General features: G+C 43.6%; 1 protein-coding gene across 1 annotated transcript in view; it reads left to right on the top strand.

Annotated features, from left to right (window-relative positions):
* The window catches only part of LOC141110637 (pregnancy-specific beta-1-glycoprotein 5-like), a 270,576-nt gene that overhangs the window by 87,830 nt on the left and 162,228 nt on the right, over nucleotides 1-20,518 (top strand). The gene's annotated exons all lie outside the window — the stretch shown is intronic.

Below are 20,518 nucleotides of genomic sequence, written 5' to 3'. Positions count from 1 at the left end.
CAAGTCACGTGGCGAGCTTTGCTTAGGAGGGGCTTTACAGGTGACCCTGAGAATCCAAAACGAGGAGCTTGAGACGATCCGGGAATTTCTGATAATCAGCTGAGGTAAGCCTTTTGCTTATATTTGAGTTATCAGACTACCTTGATCGGTAAGGCATTTTCTGGACAAAGGGTACCTATTTTACTCCCCTTAATCAAACTGTATTGATTGGTAGTTATATGTTATGTTTTCACTGTCTACTGCCCATCGCAGTGTTATAGATAAGAAAGGGAAGAATGGTGCTGTTCACAGGTATATGTAGTACATCTGCTAGATAAAGTAGTTTAGAGGCAAGAGGGTATAGGCACATGTAGAGAAGTCTGGCCAGCCATTATGGGCATTAAATTAAGTAAGGGAATGAAGGGTAAGAGACCCTCAAAAATGCCTAGCGCAAGAGGAGCGCTATATATGAACCGAAGGTGCGGTTCCGCCTATACTGAGCCCCTATATTAATGGGTAAAGTGGACAGAGATCCACAATGGGTAACTGGGTTACCAAGGTCCACAGGGACTAAGAATCATGCAAACAGCTAGAGAAACAGCTATCTATGTGAGCACAATAGATTAAGGGTGACAATAAACTCTAGACAGAAAGGGACATTTTCATGTTAAGTTGTGGGATGAATTTGGGGTCAGGCACTACAACTAGAAAAGTCAAGGAACAGAGTAATAAGAGTTAAAAGAAAGTGAGAGAATGATATGCATGTGTTGTGTACAAATGGGAAAAAAGTAAGCGATTTAAGAGAGATATATTCGTGTATGTGTGTGAATGCTGGAACCTTTAGTCTATCCCTTGTGTGTGTCATGTACGCAGATGTGACCTCCTCCCTTGTGCTCTCATGAAAGAATGTGGCTGGGATGAGAGGTCAGTGATAAGCTGGAAGGACACCATGCCAATTCCAGTTTTTTAGACAAAACATTTATAACAAAATTTGCCGGGTTAACGAATCTAATGATAAACAATGTGATCACAATTATTTTTTGAATCTGTTTTCCAAACATGGTAAAATGAAGGTTACATTTACAGTGTATTTACACAAATTGAATATCTTTTGATAGTGGAAACAGTGCATTTAAAAAAGGGAAGTTACTGTAAGTAAAATTAAGTAATAATGAGTATTAATTTCTAATATGAGTTTTTAACAATTTTCTTAATAATTTTGATATATTGAAACTGGTTTAGACAACCTTTTGGTTGGAAATGAAATCCAGGTTAATGGGGAAATTTGTAACGAATGAGATTAGTTTAGATTAAGATAAAAATTTTGTAATTTTACATTTATACAATAAGCCTTTATTGGGAGAAAAAAAAAGATTAAGATGAGGTTGTTATTTGTAATAAAGCTGCCATAATATTTAACAAAGCCAAGATATATGGGATACATAAGAAGTTTTTCTACAAAAATTAAATTTTAAGGTTTTTGATAATAACTTGATGTGTGGTCCATGATGTGAGAGTTGTAATAAATAAAATTTAAATATAACAGACCCATTACATCAAGTCCACACACGCTGTTAGGATAGATGCCACCTGCAGCCAGTTGTTTTTTAGTTTTTGATGCTTTCTGGTCCATCATACAGATTGTTGGTCCTTTTGTTTTTATTTATTTTTATTTTTGAAATCCAAAGCAGAATGTGTGGATTGTGGAATGATGTGCCCCTTTTCCTTGTAAGTGCCGAGGTATAAGCAGAAGAATATTTTGGATTTATGGACATCTCTGCATGACCGCAGGGTATTGTTATCATTTATTATAATATTGCCAGGAAAAATTTGTCTTTTTGAAACATGAACCTGGAGTTCTTACACAAACAGCATGATAGAAAACAAGCCATTGTAATATATTTATGCATGCTGGACCCAGTAATGAAGGGTTCAGCCCGATATATCAGAGCTGTAGCTTTATGCAAAGGTGCTTTTAGACAAAGTTACAGACATTATTTTGGTCAAATATTTAATTTTTAATGGTCCCACATTCTGCACAGCAAATGTACAGCTAACTAAATGTTTGTCTAATGAAAGGTTTAACATATGAGTTTGTTTATGTACAAATCTAACAATAAAAAAATGCGTACATTTGAATCCAGCCACCTTATTGCCTCTATTGGAGGAGGCTGGAGACAAAGGAAGCCACATGTGTTAAATTGATGGTGTAGGAATCAGCTGCTGTGAGCCCAGTGCAGGACACACTCCCCGAAGACCCAGATATTTAATGTTTTGTAGAGTTATTCCTGGTTTTATACTGAGTATGCAGTTTATCACCCAGAAGGATACTCTGTATTCAAAGTCATTGGATCCTTTTTCCCCAGCTCAAGAAGCAGAGCTCCATGTTTTAGCAAAGCCTGTGAGCTAAAAAAGAATGTATATTTATATAGATAGTCGAGATATCAAGAGCTCTTGGTTCCATTTGAAGGGCCAGAAGTTTGTTTTTACTTCAGCAGGTAAACCAACCAAGCATGCCAAGTTAATTTGATTGGCTGTTTTCAGCCATCCAGGTTCTTGCTGAGGTAGTCATATTAACTTTAAAATTCACACATGGAAGCAGACCAGGTGACTAAAGATGCTGCATTACAGCCCCGGACACTTGATGGGTCTGTGCAACTAACAGATTCCACCCTAGTTCTAGTTCAGTATAGCTGGGATTAATAATTCAACTTTAAGGACCCTAGAACGAGAAGAACAAGTGGTTCACAGGGGGCAAAACCCTGGCTGGCCCTGTACGCTGATGACCTGCTTCTTTTTCTCAATAACCTTGGTCCATCTCTACAGGCTGCTCTCTGGGTCCTTAATACTTTTTTGGAGGTCATGGGCCTTCGTGTGCACTGGACATATTCACAACTTTTCCCATTGACTCCTGGGCTCAGGCTCTTACATAGTTGCATAGTTACATAGTTAGTAAGGTTGAATAAAGACACCAGTCCAACCTGAGTGAATGTGGGTGCATGTCTACAATTATCCCTATTTAAGGTACCCATAAAGCATTGTCAATTTACGCAGCAATCTGCACATACATCGCACACTCATTGGTCCCTACCCTCAAGGAGCCCACAATCTAAGGTCCCCAACTCACATTCATATACTAGGGCTAATTTTGGACAGAAGCCAATTAACCTACCAGCATGTCTTTGGAGTGTGGGAGGAAACTGGTGTACCCGGAAGAAACCCATGCAGGCACAGGGAGAACATGCAAACTCCAGGCAGGTAGTGTCGTGGTTGGGATTCGAACCAACAACTCTTTTTACTGCTAGGCGAGAGTGCTACCCACTACACCACTGTGCCGCCCCCTCTGATGTCCTGCTTCAGTGGGTAGATAAGTTCAAATATTTGGGTGTCATAAGTTCTCATTCTGCCACTGAATATGTCAAATTGAACTTGATGTCGATTCTTGTTGCTGTTAAGGTGAAACTCAAATCATGGGAAAATTTTACATTATCGTTATTAGGCCGTATAAACCTTATTAAAATGACGATCTTGCCTAAATTCACTTATCTATTCTGAAACTCCCCCCAATGGATACCTAAAATATTTTTTTCCAAACTCAACCATCTATTAGCCTCCTTTTTATGGGACCCCCACTCTCCCCGATATAAACTATCCACATTAACCACTTCAGCCCCGGAAGGATTTACCCCCTTCCTGACCAGAGCACTTTTTACAATTTGGCACTGCGTCGCTTTAACTGCTAATTGCGCGGTCATGCAATGCTGTACCCAAACGAAATTTGCGTCCTTTTCTTCCCACAAATAGAGCTTTATTTTGATGGTATTTGATCACCTCTGCCGCTTTTATTTTTTGCGCTATAAACGGAAAAAGACCGAAAATTTTGAAAAAAAATGATATTTTCTACTTTTTGTTATAAAAAAAATCCATTAAAATCAATTTTAGTCATACATTTAGGCCAAAATGTATTCGGCCACATGTCTTTGGTAAAAAAAATGTCAATAAGCGTATATTTATTGGTTTGCGCAAAAGTTATAGCGCCTACAAACTAGGGTACATTTTCTGGAATTTACACAGCTTTTAGTTTATGACTGTCTATGTCATTTCATGAGGTGCTAAAATGGCAGGGCAGTACAAAACCCCCCCAAATGACCCCATTTTGGAAAGTAGACACCCCAAGGAAATTGCTGAGAGGCATGTTGAACCCATTGAATATTTTTTTTTTTTGTCCCAAGTGATTGAATAATGACAAAAAAAAAAAAAAAATTACAAAAAGTTGTCACTAAATGATATATTGCTCACACAGGCCATGGGCATATGTGGAATTGCACCCCAAAATACATTCAGCTGCTTCTCCTGAGTACGGGGATACCAAATGTGTGGGACTTTTTGGGAGCCCAGCCGCGTACGGGGCCCCGAAAACCAAGCACCGCCTTCAGGATTTCAAAGGGCATACATTTTTGATTTTACTCCTCACTACCTATCACAGTTTTGAAGGCCATAAAATGCCAGGATGGCACAAACCCCCCCCAAATGACCCCATTTTGGAAAGTAGACACCCCAAGCTATTTGCTGAGAGGCATGTTAAGTCCATGGAATATTTTATATTTGGACACAAGTTGCGGGAAAGTGACAATTTTTTTTTTTTTTTCACAAAGTTGTCACTAAATGATATATTGCTCAAACATGCCATGGGCATATGTGGAATTACACCCCAAAATACATTCTGCTGCTTCTCCTGAGTACGGGGATACCACATGTGTGGGACTTTTTGGGAGCCTAGCCGCGTACGGGGCCCCGAAAACCAAGCACCGCCTTCAGGATTTCAAAGGGCATACATTTTTGATTTTACTCCCCACTACCTATCACAGTTTTGAAGGCCATAAAATGCCAAGATGGCACAAACCCCCCCCAAATGACCCCATTTTGGAAAGTAGACACCCCAAGCTATTTGCTGAGAGGCATGTTGAGTCCATGGAATATTTTATATTTGGACACAAGTTGCAGGAAAGTGACAATTTTTTTTTTTTTTTTTTTTTTTTGCACAAAGTTGTCACTAAATGATATACTGCTCAAACATGTCATGGGCATATGTGGAATTACACCCCAAAATACATTCTGCTGCTTCTCCTGAGTACGGGGATACCACATGTGTGGGACTTTTTGGGAGCCTAGCCGCGTACGGGGCCCCAAAATCCAAGCACCGCCTTCAGGATTTCTAAGGGCATAAATTTTTGATTTTACTCCTCACTACCTATCACAGTTTTGAAGGCCATAAAATGCCAAGATGGCACAAACCCCCCCCAAATGACCCCATTTTGGAAAGTAGACACCCCAAGCTATTTGCTGAGAGGCATGTTGAGTCCATGGAATATTTAATTTTTGACACAAGTTGCGGAAAAGTGACAATTTTTTTTTTTTTTTGCACAAAGTTGTCACTAAATTATATATTGCTCACACAGGCTATGGGCTTATGTGGAATTGCACCCCAAAATACATTCTGCTGATTCTCCTGAGTATGGGGATACCACATGTGTGGGACTTTTTGGGAGCCTAGCCGCGTACGGGGCCCCGAAAACCCAGCACCGCCTTCAGGATTTCTAAGGGCGTAAAGTTGTGATTTCACTCCTCACTACCTATCACATTTTTGAAGGCCATAAAATGCCCAGATGGCACAAAACCCCCCCAAATGACCCCATTTTGGAAAGAAGACACCCCAAGCTATTTGCTGAGAGGCATGATGAGTACATGGAATATTTTATATTTTGACACAAGTTGCGGGAAAGTGACAATTTTTTTTTTTTTTTTTGCACAAAGTTGTCACTAAATGATATATTGCTCAAACATGCCATGGGCATATGTGGAATTACACCCCAAAATACATTCTGCTGCTTCTCCTGAGTACGGGGATACCACATGAGTGGCACTTTTTGGGAGCCTAGCTTCATACGGGGCCCCGAAATCCAATCACCGCCTTCAGGATTTCTAAGAGCGTTAATTTTTGATTTCACTCCTTACTACCCATCACAGTTTTGAAGGCCATAAAATGCCAAGATAGCACAAAACTGCCCCAAAATGACCCCATTTTGGAAAGTAGACACCCCAAGCTATTTGCTGAGAGGCATGGTGAGTATTTTGCAGCTCTCATTTGTTTTTGAAAATGAAGAAAGACAAGAAAAACGTATTTTTTTTTTTCTTTTTTCAATTTTCAAAAGTTTGTGACAAAAAGTGAGGTCTGCAAAATACTCACTATACCTCTCTGCAAATAGCTTTGGGTGTCTATTTTCCAAAATGGGGTCATTTGGGGGGGGTTTGTGCCATCTGGGCATTACATGGCCTCCGAAACTGTGATAGGCAGTGAAGAGTGAAATCAAAAATTTACGCCCTTAGAAAGCCTGAAGGCGGTGCTTGGTTTTCGGGGTCCCCTATGCGGATAGGCTCCCAAAAAGTCTCACACATGTGGTATCCCCGTACTCAGGAGAAGCAACAGAATGTATTTTGGGGTGTAATTTCACATATTCCCATGGCATGTTTGAGCAATATATCATTTAGTGACAACTTTGTGCAAAAAAAAAAAAAAAATAATAATTTGTCTTTTTCCCGCAACTTGTGTCACAATATAAAATATTCCATGGACTCGACATGCCTCTCAGCAAATAGCTTGGGGTGTCTACTTTCCAAAATGGGGTCATTTGGGGGGGTTTTGAACTGTCCTGGCATTTTATGCACAACATTTAGAAGCTTATGTCACACATCACCCACTCTTCTAACCACTGGAAGACAAAGCCCTTTCTGACACTTTTTGTTTACATGAAAAAATTATTTTTTTTTGCAAGAAAATTACTTTGAACCCCCAAACATTATATATTTTTTTAAAGCAAATGCCCTACAGATTAAAATGGTGGGTGTTTCATTTTTTTTTTTCACACAGTATTTCCGCAGCGATTTTTCAAACGCATTTTTTGGGGAAAAAACACACTTTTTTAAATTTTAATGCACTAAAACACACTATATTGCCCAAATGTTTGATGAAATAAAAAAGATGATCTTAGGCTGAGTACATGGATACCAAACATGACATGTTTTAAAATTGCGCACAAACGTGCAGTGGCGACAAACTAAATACATTTTTAAAAGCCTTTAAAAGCCTTTACAGGTTACCACTTTAGATTTACAGAGGAGGTCTACTGCTAAAATTACTGCCCTCGATCTGACCTTCGCGGTGATACCTCACATGCATGGTGCAATTGCTGTTTACATTTGACGCCAGACCAACGCTTGCGTTCGCCTTTGCGCGAGAGCAGGGGGGGACAGGGGTGCTTTTTTTTTTTTTTTTTTTTTAATTAATTTTTTGATTTTTTATCTTATTTTTAAACTGTTCCTTTCATTTTTATTTTTTTTAAATCATTTTTATTGTTATCTCAGGGAATGTAAATATCCCCTATGATAGCAATAGGTAGTGACAGGTACTCTTTTTTGAAAAAATTGGGGTCTATTAGACCCTAGATCTCTCCTCTGCCCTCAAAGCATCTGACCATACCAAGATCGGTGTGATAAAATGCTTTCCCAATTTCCCAATGGCGCTGTTTACATCTGGCGAAATCTAAGTCATGAAATGCTCGTAGCTTCCGGATTCTTAGGCCATAGAGATGTTTGGAGCCATTCTGGTCTCTGATCAGCTCTGTGGTCAGCTGGCCGAATCACTGGCTGCATTCTCAGGTTCCCTGTTGGGACAGGAGAGCCAGAGAAAAACATGGAAGACGGTGGGGGGGGGGGGGCATTTCCTCCCACTGCTTGTAAAAGCAGTCTAGAGGCTAATTAGCCGCTAGGATTGCTTTTACATGAAAGCCGACCGCTGGCTGAAAAGAATGATACCAAGATGATACCTAAACCTGCAGGCATCATTCTGGTATAACCACTCAAAGTCCAGCAACATACCAGTACGTTGCTGGTCCTTGTTGGGCATATATTGTAAACTTTTTTTTCATGCAGCCTGTGGGCTGAACGAAAAAAAGATATTGATCGGTGGGTATGCCCACCATTAGAATACCTCCCTTCATCCACCCACTTCTAATGATGGGCATACATGCACCATTTATATATGCCGAAGCATGAGGGCATCCTCCCGCAAAAGGCAGGAGCAAATTGCTCCTCCACCCACTGCCCCCACGCTTCGGCATATATGCTGAAGTATGTAACTGTGGTGGTGAAATCACCTCCGACAGCGCTGGAGTCACGGCTTTATGTATCGTGGGAGCAAACGCTGTTGCTGTCAAGATAAATAAATCCGCGCTGCAACTGAATGGCGTACCTGCTAAGCAAATGATGGTTAACAAAAAACAAAGTAACATTACAGTATAACAGTAATACTTACCATACCTGCAAAGTAAATACAAAAAAAAAACCATAGTAAAAAATAAAACATTTAACGCAACCTGTGCCTACCTAAAATATATATATGCCGAAGCATGGGGGCATCCTCCCGCAAAAGGCAGGAGCAAATCGCTCCTCCACCCACTTCTGCCCCCACGCTTCGGCATATATGCTGAAGTATGTAACTGTGGTGGTGAAATCACCTCCGACAGCGCTGGAGTCACGGCTTTATGTATCGTGGGAGCAAACGCTGTTGCTGTCAAGATAAATAAATCCGCGCTGCAGCTGAATGGCGTACCTGAAAACACAAAGGTGGTTAACAATAAAAAAAACAAAGTATAAAAAAATTACATACCTGAAAAGCAAACATGATAAAACATAACAATAAAACAATGCAGAATAGAATACAGTAAAAAAGAGCAGAACAATAGAGAGAAAATAGAGAGAGAGAGAGAACAATAAAACGACAACTATTTTTGTTTTTTTTATTTTATATTTTTTTTGTGTATTTTTTTTTTTTTTACTTTTTTTTTTTTTTTTACTTTTTTTTTTTTTATAACTGTAACTTTTAAAACTGTAACGGTTCCAGGTTTGGGTCTCTCAAAATGCGATGGCATCTTGGGAGACCCTGTGGAAGTGTGTCCTAGTCTGTGCAGTGCTGTACCCTACGCTAATACTCAACTAGTGTATGGTAGCGTTCAAAACATTCACCAATGCAAAGACCAGGATTGCCAGGACAGGAGGGACAATAATACCGGGTGTCACGCCTAAATCCGCGCTTTCTGCAGACAAGACATTTTCTTTGGGGGGCTCGTTGGGTAGGGGTACTCTCGAGGACATAAGGAAAATGCCTCTCATGCAGCCGGCCTACTGCATTTGGATTGGGAAGGTGAGGTGGAGCACCGTCTGGAAACAGAAGGGCTCTGACGATCTCTTCCTGGAATTTAAGGAAGGATCCAGTCTGTCCTGAAGCTCTGTATAGCACATGAGCGTTCAGCAAAGCCAATTGAAATAAATAAACAGACACTTTTTTGTACCAGCGTCTGGCCTTACGGGCAATTAGGTACGGCGCCAACAACTGGTCGTTGAGGTCCACCCCTCCCATATTAAGGTTGTATTCGTGGACACAGAGGGGTTTCTCCACAACACCAGTCGCCGTAGTAATTTGGGTCGTCGTGTCTGCATGAAGGGAGGTGAGAACGAAACATTCTTCTTATCCCTCCACTTCATAGCGAGCAAATTATTATACTTCAAGCAGGCTCTCTCCCCCAGCCTAAGACGGGACTCTACAAGCCGCTGGGGAAAGCCCCGGCGATTAGGTCGCACGGTGCCACATGCTCCAATCTGCTGATCAAACAAGTGACTAAAAAGTGGCACGCTCGTATAATAATTGTCCACGTACAAGTGGTACCCCTTTCCGAATAAGGGTGACACCAAGTCCCACACTATCTTGCCAGCGCTTCCTATGTAGTCAGGGCAGTTGATCGGCTCTACGTGACTATCTTTGCCCTCGTAAACCATAAATCTACATGTATAGCCTGTGGCCCTGTCACAGAGCTTATACATCTTGACCCCGTATCTGGCACGCTTGCTGGGAAGGTACTGTTTGAAGGACAAGCGGCCAGAAAACTTAATCAGGGACTCATCAACGCAGACAACTTGATGGGGGGTAAACAAGTCTGCAAAACGTTGGTTGAAGTGGTTTACGAGGGGCCGAATTTTGTAGAGCCGATCGTATGCAGGGTCTCCACGAGGACGACAGAGTTCATTGTCGTTGAAGTGCTTGAACCGCAAAATCTGCTCGTATCGTGCCCTGGTCATGGAGGCAGAGAACACGGGCATATGGTGAATTGGGTCAGTGGACCAATATGACTGCAACTCACTCTTTTTGGTTATGCCCATGTTGAGGGAAAGGCCCAGAAAGATCTTAAATTCGGAGACCGTAATTGGTCTCCAATCTCTGGCAAGGGAGGACTGGGGATTAGCGGCGATGTGTTGACCAGCGTACAAATTGCTTTGGTCCACAATAGATCTATAGAGATCTTCGGTGAAAAACAGTGAATAAAAATCCAGTGGCATAAAGTCAACTGTTTCCACCTGAATTCCGGGTTGGCCAGTGAAAGGGGGAAGTACGGGTGCTGCAGAAGTGGTGGGTACCCAATTCGGATTGGCGAATGCAGCAGGAAGGGCACTATGGGCACGACGGGCCTGTCTTTGTCTTATTGGTGGCAGCGGGACACTAGTTGTGCTTGCCACCTCGCCAGCTTGAACTGCACTTATGGGACTCGCCACGTCACCACGTGATACTGCAGTGCTGGATGTACGACCAGGGTGTACTAGGCCGCTGGTGCTTGCCAGTTCACCAGGAGTAGCGGCACTAGTACCTCTCTGCTCCCTACGAGAGCCCTGCGGTTCTTGCACTTCAAGGACAGAAGAAGAAGATCGGGGTCTGGTACGCCTGACCCTAGCAGGGACCACAACTCCGTCGTCAGAGCTATCTGTCATGGAGCCGCTGTCCTCTACAGGTTCGTATTCTGAGCCTGAACTTGACAGATGAGTGACTTCCTCTTCACTATCTGTCATACTCAGAAACGTGTAGGCCTCTTCACTAGTGTATCTTCGATTTGCCATTTTGGCCTCTAAATTTAGGGGTACACTAGTGAGACTCACAGGCAAAAAAGCTCCTGACTGTCAGCGACTGATTCAAACCGCTACCAAAAAACTGTTAGCGATCGCAGGGATCAGGCCTGACTCTGCGAACGCTACAGTTATGTGTGCTTAGTGTTTTGTGACAGTTATCGATCGATACTGCACTTGGGTGGGCTGGGCTGGGCTGGGCCGAGGAGCAAAACGCAGGTGCTAGCAGGTATCTGGGCTGATCCCGCTAACACTGCGTTTTTTTGGGGGACCCTAAACTGCTGGGGAGTATAGATCTGATCGGATCAGATATCGATCCGTTCAGATACTATAGCACTAAGGGAGGCGTATGCTGCGTGCGTGGGTGTTAGCGGTACTGGCGCTAACCTGACGCTGCCTGGGGCGACGCAGACCTTATCTGACCCTAAAAACTTAACTTCTATCACCGCCGGGCAATTAGGGGGTTAAACCTTTATAGGGTAATAAACGGCGGGTGCCCTAAAACTGTAATAAACTACAATAAACTACAAAAAACAAACCAACTAACCAGCGTCACCTGTAACAATTATATGGTGATCGCTGGTGAAAGGGTTAACTAGGGGGCAATCAAGGGGTTAAAACCTTTAGAAGGTAGTATATGGGGGTCCCTGTCGCTATAAAACACTGACAGCGAACCTATATACTTACCTCCCTAACTAGCGTCACCTGTGTCACTAATACAGCGATCAGAAAAACGATCGCTTAGTGACACTGGCGACGGGGGGTGATCACGGGGTTAAAACTTTATTAGGGGGGTTAGGGGGGTACCCTGGACCTAAAGGGGGGTACCCTAGACCTAAAGGGGGCTAACCTAACTGCCCTAACACTTGTAACTGACACAAACTGACACCAATGCAATAAATCAGAAAAAAAAAAAACCTGCTATTGGTGTCAGAGTGACAGGGGGTACAGGGGGGTGATCAGGGGGTGATCGGGGGGTGACAGGGGGGTGACAAGTGTGCCTGCGTGTTCTACTGTATGTGTAGTGTTGGTGCACTTACTTGGATGTCTTCTCTCCTCGGCGCCGGACGAAAAGACCGACTCGAGGAGAGATTACATCACTTCCTCTGCTTCTGTTTACATTCACAGAAGCCGAGGAAGCTTGTCATTGGCCAGGAGCGATCGCGAGGGGGGGGCACGAATGAGTGGCCTCCCCCTCACCTTTGATCGACCCTGACCTCGATCCGACCGCCGCTGGCACCGGGGGGGGGTCCGATCGGACCCCCCACCCGCGGGCAGGCAAGGACGTACCTGTAAGTCCTTTTGCCTGCCCGTGCCGCTCTGTCGACGTATATAGTCGTGCGGCGGTCGGCAACTGGTTAATGAGACCCTCCTCACAAGGGGGGTTTGGCCATGCCAGATTATTTTAAATATTTTTCTTCTCCCTCGCAGGCTAGATGCCGAGTGAGGGAAAGATTGCCCCCGCTCAGCTCCATAACATTGGAGGGCGGAAGCGACATCAAACTTCACCCTCCATTCTTAAAGGGGACATTTTTTTTTTGTAAAGTCACGCCCGCATATGAAAACGGTGTTCAAACCACATATGTGAGGTATTGCTGCGATTGTTAGAGCGAGAGCAATAATTCTAGCACTAGACCTCTGTAACTCAAAACTGGTAACCTGTAGACATTTGTAAACGTCACCTATGGAGATTTTTAAGGGTTAAAGTTTGTCGCCATTCCACGAGCGGGCCCAATTTTGAAGCGTGACATGTTAGGTATCAATTTACTCGGCGTAACATTATCTTTCACAATATAAAAAAATTGGGCTAACTTTTCTGTTGTCTTATTTTTTTTAATTAAAAAAAAATATATTTTTTCCAAAAAACTTGTGCTTGTGAAACTGCTGCGCAAATACGGTGTGACATAAAGTATTACTATTACCATTAGTAATGGGACTCCCATTGACAACATCTGCTTATGATGAAATGCGTCTGGAGGAAGGCACGTAGTGACGTCACCACGTGATCGGAGTAGAAATATGGGCTCTGTTTTGTTTAAGCCGGCTGGCATTCTTTTATGCAATGTGAACTTTTTTTAACTGTAAGTGCATTACTTTATTTTAATAAACAATGTTCAGACTATATTACATTATGGCCAGTTCTCTCTTCTCTTGAGTACCCAATTGAGTGAACAAACACTAAAGCGGGACAGAGGGAGCGATCTACACCATTTGAATCACCATCCCTATTGTGGTCATCTGCAATCTTAGAGGCCTAGGCTGGGTTATAGCCATCTGCCTTTTAATCTTGCCGTCTGGTAAGCAGAATCTACAGCTACGGTGGTCGGGCACGTTTTATATTTGTGTGTGAGCACTGCAGTGATATTAAGGATACAAACATTCTAAAGGATCTTTCTTATTCCCATAGTGGACATATACAGCCAATATCCTAGCGCAGCATAATATAATATAATGTTTGGGGGTTCTACATAATTTTCTAGCAAAAAAAATGATTTTATCTTGTAAACACCAACTCTCAAAGTGGTTAATAGATGCAAATTAGATCCAAGTAAGTGTAAAGTCCATTCTTTATCCAGTTAAAATAGGCAATAAAATACAGGTGTGACCAAAAGAAACATCCTCCACCGCTCACAGTGACAGACACAGCCTCTTACTGGATATAGTTGACCCCTATTACAGGCAGTCAAGCAGCGCAGATGATAGCCCAGATAAGCAAAATTGATCAAATGACAAGCTCAGCTTGATCTCCTCCCAGCAAGAGTGGCCTCATAGACTCTTTGCAAATGCACAGCTCAAGAGATAGAACACTCTCATGGTGTAGTACAGGGATCGAAAACCCGCGGCCCGCCGCCGCTAAGACTCTGGCCTGCCAGTGCACAGTGATAAATGTGTGCACCCGGCCGTGGACAAGTGGTTGTCTGTTCCGCTGCAGAGTCTGTGTTTTACAATAAAGATGCAGCCATATATCTGATTAAAGCGGAGTTCCACACAAAAATGGAACTTCCGCTTTTCGGAACCCTCCCCCCCTCCGGTGTCACATTTGGCACCTTTCAGGGGGGAGGGGGGTGCAGATACCTGTCTAAGACAGGTATTTGCACCCACTTCCGGCATAGACTCCCATTGGAGTCTATGCCTCTTCCCGTCCGTCCCCACCGCGCTGTCTCCTGGGAACACACAGCTCCCAGGAGAGAGCGGGGACCACTTGGGACGAGCACATACGCAGTAGGGAACCGGGAAGTGTAGCCGCAACGCTTCACTTCCTGATTCCCTCACCTAGGATGGCAGCGGCAGCTGCCGAGAACCGATCGGGTTCTCGGCATCCCCTGCCGACATCGCTGGACCCTGGGACAGGTAAGTGGCCGTGTATTAAAAGTCAGCAGCTGCAGTATTTGTAGCTGCTGGCTTTTAATATTTTTTTTTTTGGAGGTGTGGGTGAACCCCCGCTTTAAGTGCGTCGCTTGGGGCTCAGGTGACTCTCCCCTCCTCCTCTCCTCCCCTCCTCTCTGACGTCAGCGGGGGTTTCCTCAGCCCAGCCCACTGCAGTTGCCAGATGAGGAGGAGAAGAGAGCGGCGGGTCACGTGAGTGCAGAATAGCGCTCTTAATGAGGTATATGGCTGCATCTTTATCATAAAACACACACTTGTGCAGATTACATCATTAAACAGGGAGTATAGGTAAGGACTTGCATCAGGAAAGTATACTGTATTTATTGGCGTATAACACGCACTTTTTCACCCTGAAAATCGGGTGAAAAAATGTGCGTGTTATACGCCGATACTCCAATTTGGGCTGCCTAGGAGGGAACGGGGAGAGGAGAGGGACGAGCGCCATCACTTTACATACAGCGAGAATCTCCTGTTTACTCAGCGGCTTCTGTAATAGGAAGTCCCGTCTCCTGGGCCGGCATTGGACCAGCGTTCTGTCTATCATAGAAGCTGGTCCGAGACAGCAGTAATCTGAGGTGAGGCTGCAGATGGACATTGATCAGGCTGCATTCATGGCAATGGTGAGGCTGCATATGGGCATTGATAAGGCTGGGCATTGATCAAGCTGCATTGATGGGCAATTGTGAGGCTGTAGATTGGCATTGATCAGGCTGCATTGATGGGCAATTGTGAGGCTGCAGATGGGCATTGATCAGGCTGCATTGATGGGCAATTCTGAGGATGCAGAAGGCATTGATCAGGATGCAGATGGGAAATGGTGAGGCTGCATTGATGGGCACTGACCCTTATTTTGCTTCAAAGTTCTTTATTTAAAATTTACGTTTTTTTCCTGAAACTTCCCATCTAAAATGAAGGTGTGTGTTATACGCCTGTGCGTGTTATATGCCAATAAATACAGTGATTAAAGAGGGTCTGTCATTTTATAAAATAGAAAAGAATAATTCTGTAAAGGCAAGACGTTTTTTATTTTTATAATGATAATTTATTTTTAGTGTTATATTCACCTATCCTCCTGCTGCAAAGTATGTTAAATGCTGCAAAGTATGTTAAAAGCTGCTGTCTTCCTTATTTCTCATGATTAAGTGCTGGTTCACACTGCTGCGTGATTGCATGTGATTCGCACTGCAGTGTAAATCACATGCGATGTCCACGTGATACAATTTCAGCCATACAGATAGTACTCGCACAGGACCCTTTTTTTGGTTCGCACCAGAATCGGATCGCATGGGTGTTTACACCTATGCGATCTGATTCATGCCTGAACTGACAGTTCGCAGTGAGATATGAGAGCTGAAATGGGGATGTCATTAACATTGTATTGACACTCTCAGCAGTTTGCATATGGCAGTGTGAACTGCTGTGTAATGCGGGAACACACAGTGGATACGCAGGGTTCCCGCATCGTAGAAGTGTGAACCGGCACTCAGTATAGTTATGGTCCAATACTAATGGAGGAAAATTGAGTAGTGGCTTACTTGTCCTGTATAAATGTGGTAGGATTTTTTGGAAAAGCTGGAATGGGAATGGGTTTTTGTTAACCTCTTCCCTCCCGCTCTATAGCCGAAAGACGGCTACAGCGCTGGCCTTAATTGCTGGGAGGACGTCCATGCATGTCCTCCGGAGAATGCCGATTCCGGCCCTTTACCACGTGATCAGCTGTCAACCAATGACCGTTGATCACGTGATGTAAACAGAAGATCGTAATCGGCCTTTTTTCCCCTCATGCTGACAGCGTGAGGAGAAAAAAAAAGCTGATTACTGGCTTCTGTCAGAGGGACATCGGTCCCATACACAGAAAGCCAACCAGTGCCACCTACCAGTGCATATTAGTGACACCGGCAAGGATGTGGAATTCCCTTCCACAGGCGGTGGTCTCAGCGGGGAGCATCGATAGCTTCAAAAAACTATTAGATAAGAACCTGAATGACCGCAACATACAAGGATATACAATGTAATACTAACATATAATCACACACATAGGTCGGACTTGATGGATTTGTGTCTTTTTTCAACCTCATCTACAATGTAACTATGTAAACTATCAGTGCCCACCAGTGCTACCTATCAGTGCCCATCACTGCTGCCAATCAGTGCCCATCAGTGCTGCCAATCAGTGCCCATCAGCATCTCATCATAAGTGTCACCTATCAGTGCCCACCAGTGCCACCTATCAGTGCCCACCAGTGCCACCCATCAGTGTCACCTATCAGTGCCACCCATCAGTGCTCACCAGTGCCACCTTATCAGTGCAGCCTATCAGTGCCCATCAGTGCCACCTCATCAGCGCAACTTAATGAAGGAGAAAAATTACCTGTTTGACAATTTTGAAAAAAACAACAGTTTCATAGTTTGTTATAAAATTTTGCAGTCTTTTTTAATTCTTGTTTTTTTAGCAAAAATAAAAAACCCGCAGTGATTAAATACCACCAAAAGAAAGCTCTATTTGTGTGGGAAAAAAAATGATAAAAATTTCATATGGGTACAGTGTTACATGATCGCGCAATTGTCATTCAAAGTGTGACAGCGCTGAAAGCTGAAAATTGGTCTGGGCAGGAAGGGGGAGAAAGTGCACCGTAAGTAAGTGGTTAAACCAATATGCATGTGCTCTTACTTTTTATTATGTACTGCAGTGAACAGGTCTGGTGCTCAAAGAATACCTTGGAGTGGTAACTTATCTGTTTCACATTATCCAAACTTCTTTAGTGCATATGAAGCAGCAGGCTGGGCCATACAGGGCACAGAGGCGCTGCCCCCCTAATCCAAACATCCGACCCCAATTCTACATGCAGGGCGCCGGATGCAAGGATTCCAAAGGGTTTTTTTTTTTTAGTAGCACATGATTAGAGTTGGAAGCTCACCCAGTTGTGTGACAATAGCGAATGAATATTCGCAATTGTCTTCCTGATTCTCCTCCCAGCCAATCCCGACTCAGGAAGCAGGTCCTGAGATCTGATAGGCCAAGAGGAGAAGCAATCCTATTGGCCGCCAAGGAGGAGGAAGGGAGGAGATGCAGGGGAAGCCTGGGTGTAATATGCAGGGGGTGCGTGTAGGGGTACAAAAAAGACGCTACTTGCTCCCATCTATAGCTGGCTATCAGTAAGAAGCATTGGAAGGCTAACAACAGGTATAAACAAGATCAAGGATAAATCCAAGGAAAAAACCAAGCTTAACTTACCAACCAGCCCGCAGACAACCAAATGCTTCTTACTGATAGCCAGCTATAGATGGGAGCAAGGGGCATCTTTTTTCTATCACTGTCGTGTTTTTTGGTCAGGCGACGCACTGACACCTTTGCAGCCATTGTGCTATATGCTGGGTGTTCAGTGTGCCCCTGTAACTTTAAGAAGGGGTGACTGCCCTTCAGTCCACCTGCTCTCACTTATCCAACAGAATGCATGTGCCTCCACTGTGGGGACACTTATAAATTAGTGTTAGGTACCACAGATACCAGGGTGCCTTGACGAGGCTCTGTGGATTACGCATGCATTTGCAAATGTGTGCAGACTTAAACCCCTGCTTTTAACGCATACTGTTAGACAGGTTATTTGGTTGTCTGCGGGCTGGTCGGTAAGTGAAGCTTGGCTTTTTCCTTGTTTATACCAGTGGGTGTAGGGGGGGCTGTGTAATATGCCGGGGGGTGGGGTGGTGCTGTGTACTATGCAAGGGGGGGCTGTGTAATGTAAAGGGGTCCAGAGGTGCAGGGGCCGTCACAATCATGTCATCTTTAGCTACCTGGTACAAGCCAGGATCAGTAGAATCCCAACACGTACCATGCTTATTGCTAGAGACAATTAGTAAAATGTTAGCTATGAGTCCAATCATTCTGATAATAGTTATATATTAGTTATATTCTTTTTTCTTCACAATGCCAAAAAATTGCAGAAAGGTGGATGCTGAATGCCGGGTGTTCCAAGACACTTGGGCAGAAAAATACTTTTTCACAGAACACCACTGCAAGCCAATATGCCTAATTTGCCATGCAGGTGTTGCTGTGAACAAGGAGTGCAACCGCAGGCGACACTATGAGACTAAACATCCAAGATTTTGTGAATTTAGTGGGCAAGCAAGGAAGGCTGATTATAAAACCACTTAAAGACCAGCCTCGTTTTGGAATTTAGGTGTTTACATGTTTAACCACTTGCTTACTGGGCACTTAAACCCCCCTCCTGTCCAGACCAATTTTCAGCTTTCAGTGCTGTCGCACTTTGAATGACAATTGCGCGGTCATACAACACGGTACCCAAATGAAATTTTTATCATTTTTTTCCCACAAATAGAGCTTTCTTTTGATGGTATTTGATCACCTCTACGGTTTTTATTTTTTGTTAAAAAAATTGAAAAAGACAGAATTTTTAAAAAAAATTATATTTTTTTAAATATTTTGTTATCAATTTTTGCAAACACGCTGATGAGGCGGCACTGATGGGCACTGATAGGTGGCAGTGATGGGCACTGATGGGTGACGGTTATGGGCACTGATGGGTGGCAGTGTTGGGCACTGATTGGGCACTGATTGATGGCAGCACTGCTAGGTGGCACTAATAGGTGGCACTTGTGGGCATTGATAGGTGGCACTTGTGGGCATTGATAGGTGGCACTTGTGGGCTTTAATAGGTGGCACTTGTGGGCACTGTGGGCACTGGCAGATGGCACTTGGAGGCACAGATGAGGCATCTGTGCCTCCTTCCTCTTCAGGACCGATGTCCCTTTGACATAAGCCGGTGATCGGCTTTTTTTTCCTCCTCACGCTGTCAGCGTGAGGAGAAAACGAAACCGATCACCGAGCTTTTGTTTACATCATGTGACTAGCTGTCATTGGCTGACAGCTGATCACATGGTAAGGGGCCGGGACCGGCCCCTTACTCGGATCTGTGATCATCCGAGTCTTCGTGACTCGGTGATCACAGCGCGCACACTGCGCGCCCTGCAGGGTGCGCGCGGTGCGCGTGCATAGGGGAGGGCGTCATATGACGTTCTCCAGGAGATTGAGGTCCGCGCTGTAGCCGTCATTCGGCTATGGGCCGGACCTCAAGTGGTTAAAACAGTTTTTTTTGCTAGAAAATGTACTTAGAACCCCCAAACATTATATATTGTTTTTTTCTAACACCCTAGAGAATAAAATGGCGGTCATTGCAATACTTTTTTCACACCGTATTTGCGCAGTGGTCTTACAAGCGCGCTTTTTTTGGAAAAAAAAATCACATTTTGAATAACAAAAAAAAGACAACAGTAAAGTTAGCCCAATTTTTTTTTATATTGTGAAAGATAATGTTACACCGAGTAAATTGATACCCAACATGTCATGCTTCAAAATTGCGCCCGCTCGTGGAATGGCGTCAAACTTTTTACCCTCAAAAATCTCCATAGGCGACGTTTAAAAAATTCTACAGGTTGCATGTTTTGCGTTATATTGGAGGTCTAGGGCTAGAATTATTGCTCTCACTCTAACGATTGCGGCGATACATCACATGTGTGGTTTGACCACCGTTTTCACGTTTTCATATGTGGGCGCTACTCACGTATGCATTCGCTTCTGCGTGCGAGCTCGGCGGGACAGGGGGTTTTTAACAAAAATGTATTTTTTATTATTTATTTTACATTATTTTATTTATTTTTACACTGTTTTTAAAAAAAAAAAAATTGTGTCACTTTTATTCCTATTACAAGGAATGTAAACATCCCTTGTAATAGAAAAAAGCATGACAGAACCTCTTAAATATGAGATCTGGGGTCAAAAAGACCTCAGATCTCATATTTACACTATAATGCAAAAAAAAAAGTCATTTAAAAAAATGACATTGAAAAAAATGTGCCTTTAAGACGTATGGGCGGAAGTGACGTTTTGACGTCGCTTCCGCCCAGCAGTGTCATGGAGACGAGTGGGCGTCATCTTAGCCTCACTTGTCTCCAGGCACAGCACGGAGAAGGACGCGATCGCCTCTCCCGCCACCGATAAAAGTGATCTCGCAGTGAATCCGTCGCAGAGACCACTTTTATCTGAAAGCCGACCGCCGCACGAAAACGGGGATACCGGGGTTATGGCAGCTAACTGCTGCCATAACAACGATATCCGCCGCCAAAGTTT

Source organism: Aquarana catesbeiana, linkage group LG10 (genome assembly GCF_042186555.1).
Source record: "Aquarana catesbeiana isolate 2022-GZ linkage group LG10, ASM4218655v1, whole genome shotgun sequence".
NCBI classification, from domain to species: Eukaryota; Metazoa; Chordata; class Amphibia; order Anura; family Ranidae; genus Aquarana; species Aquarana catesbeiana.
This window is presented reverse-complemented; position numbering and strand designations above follow the sequence as displayed.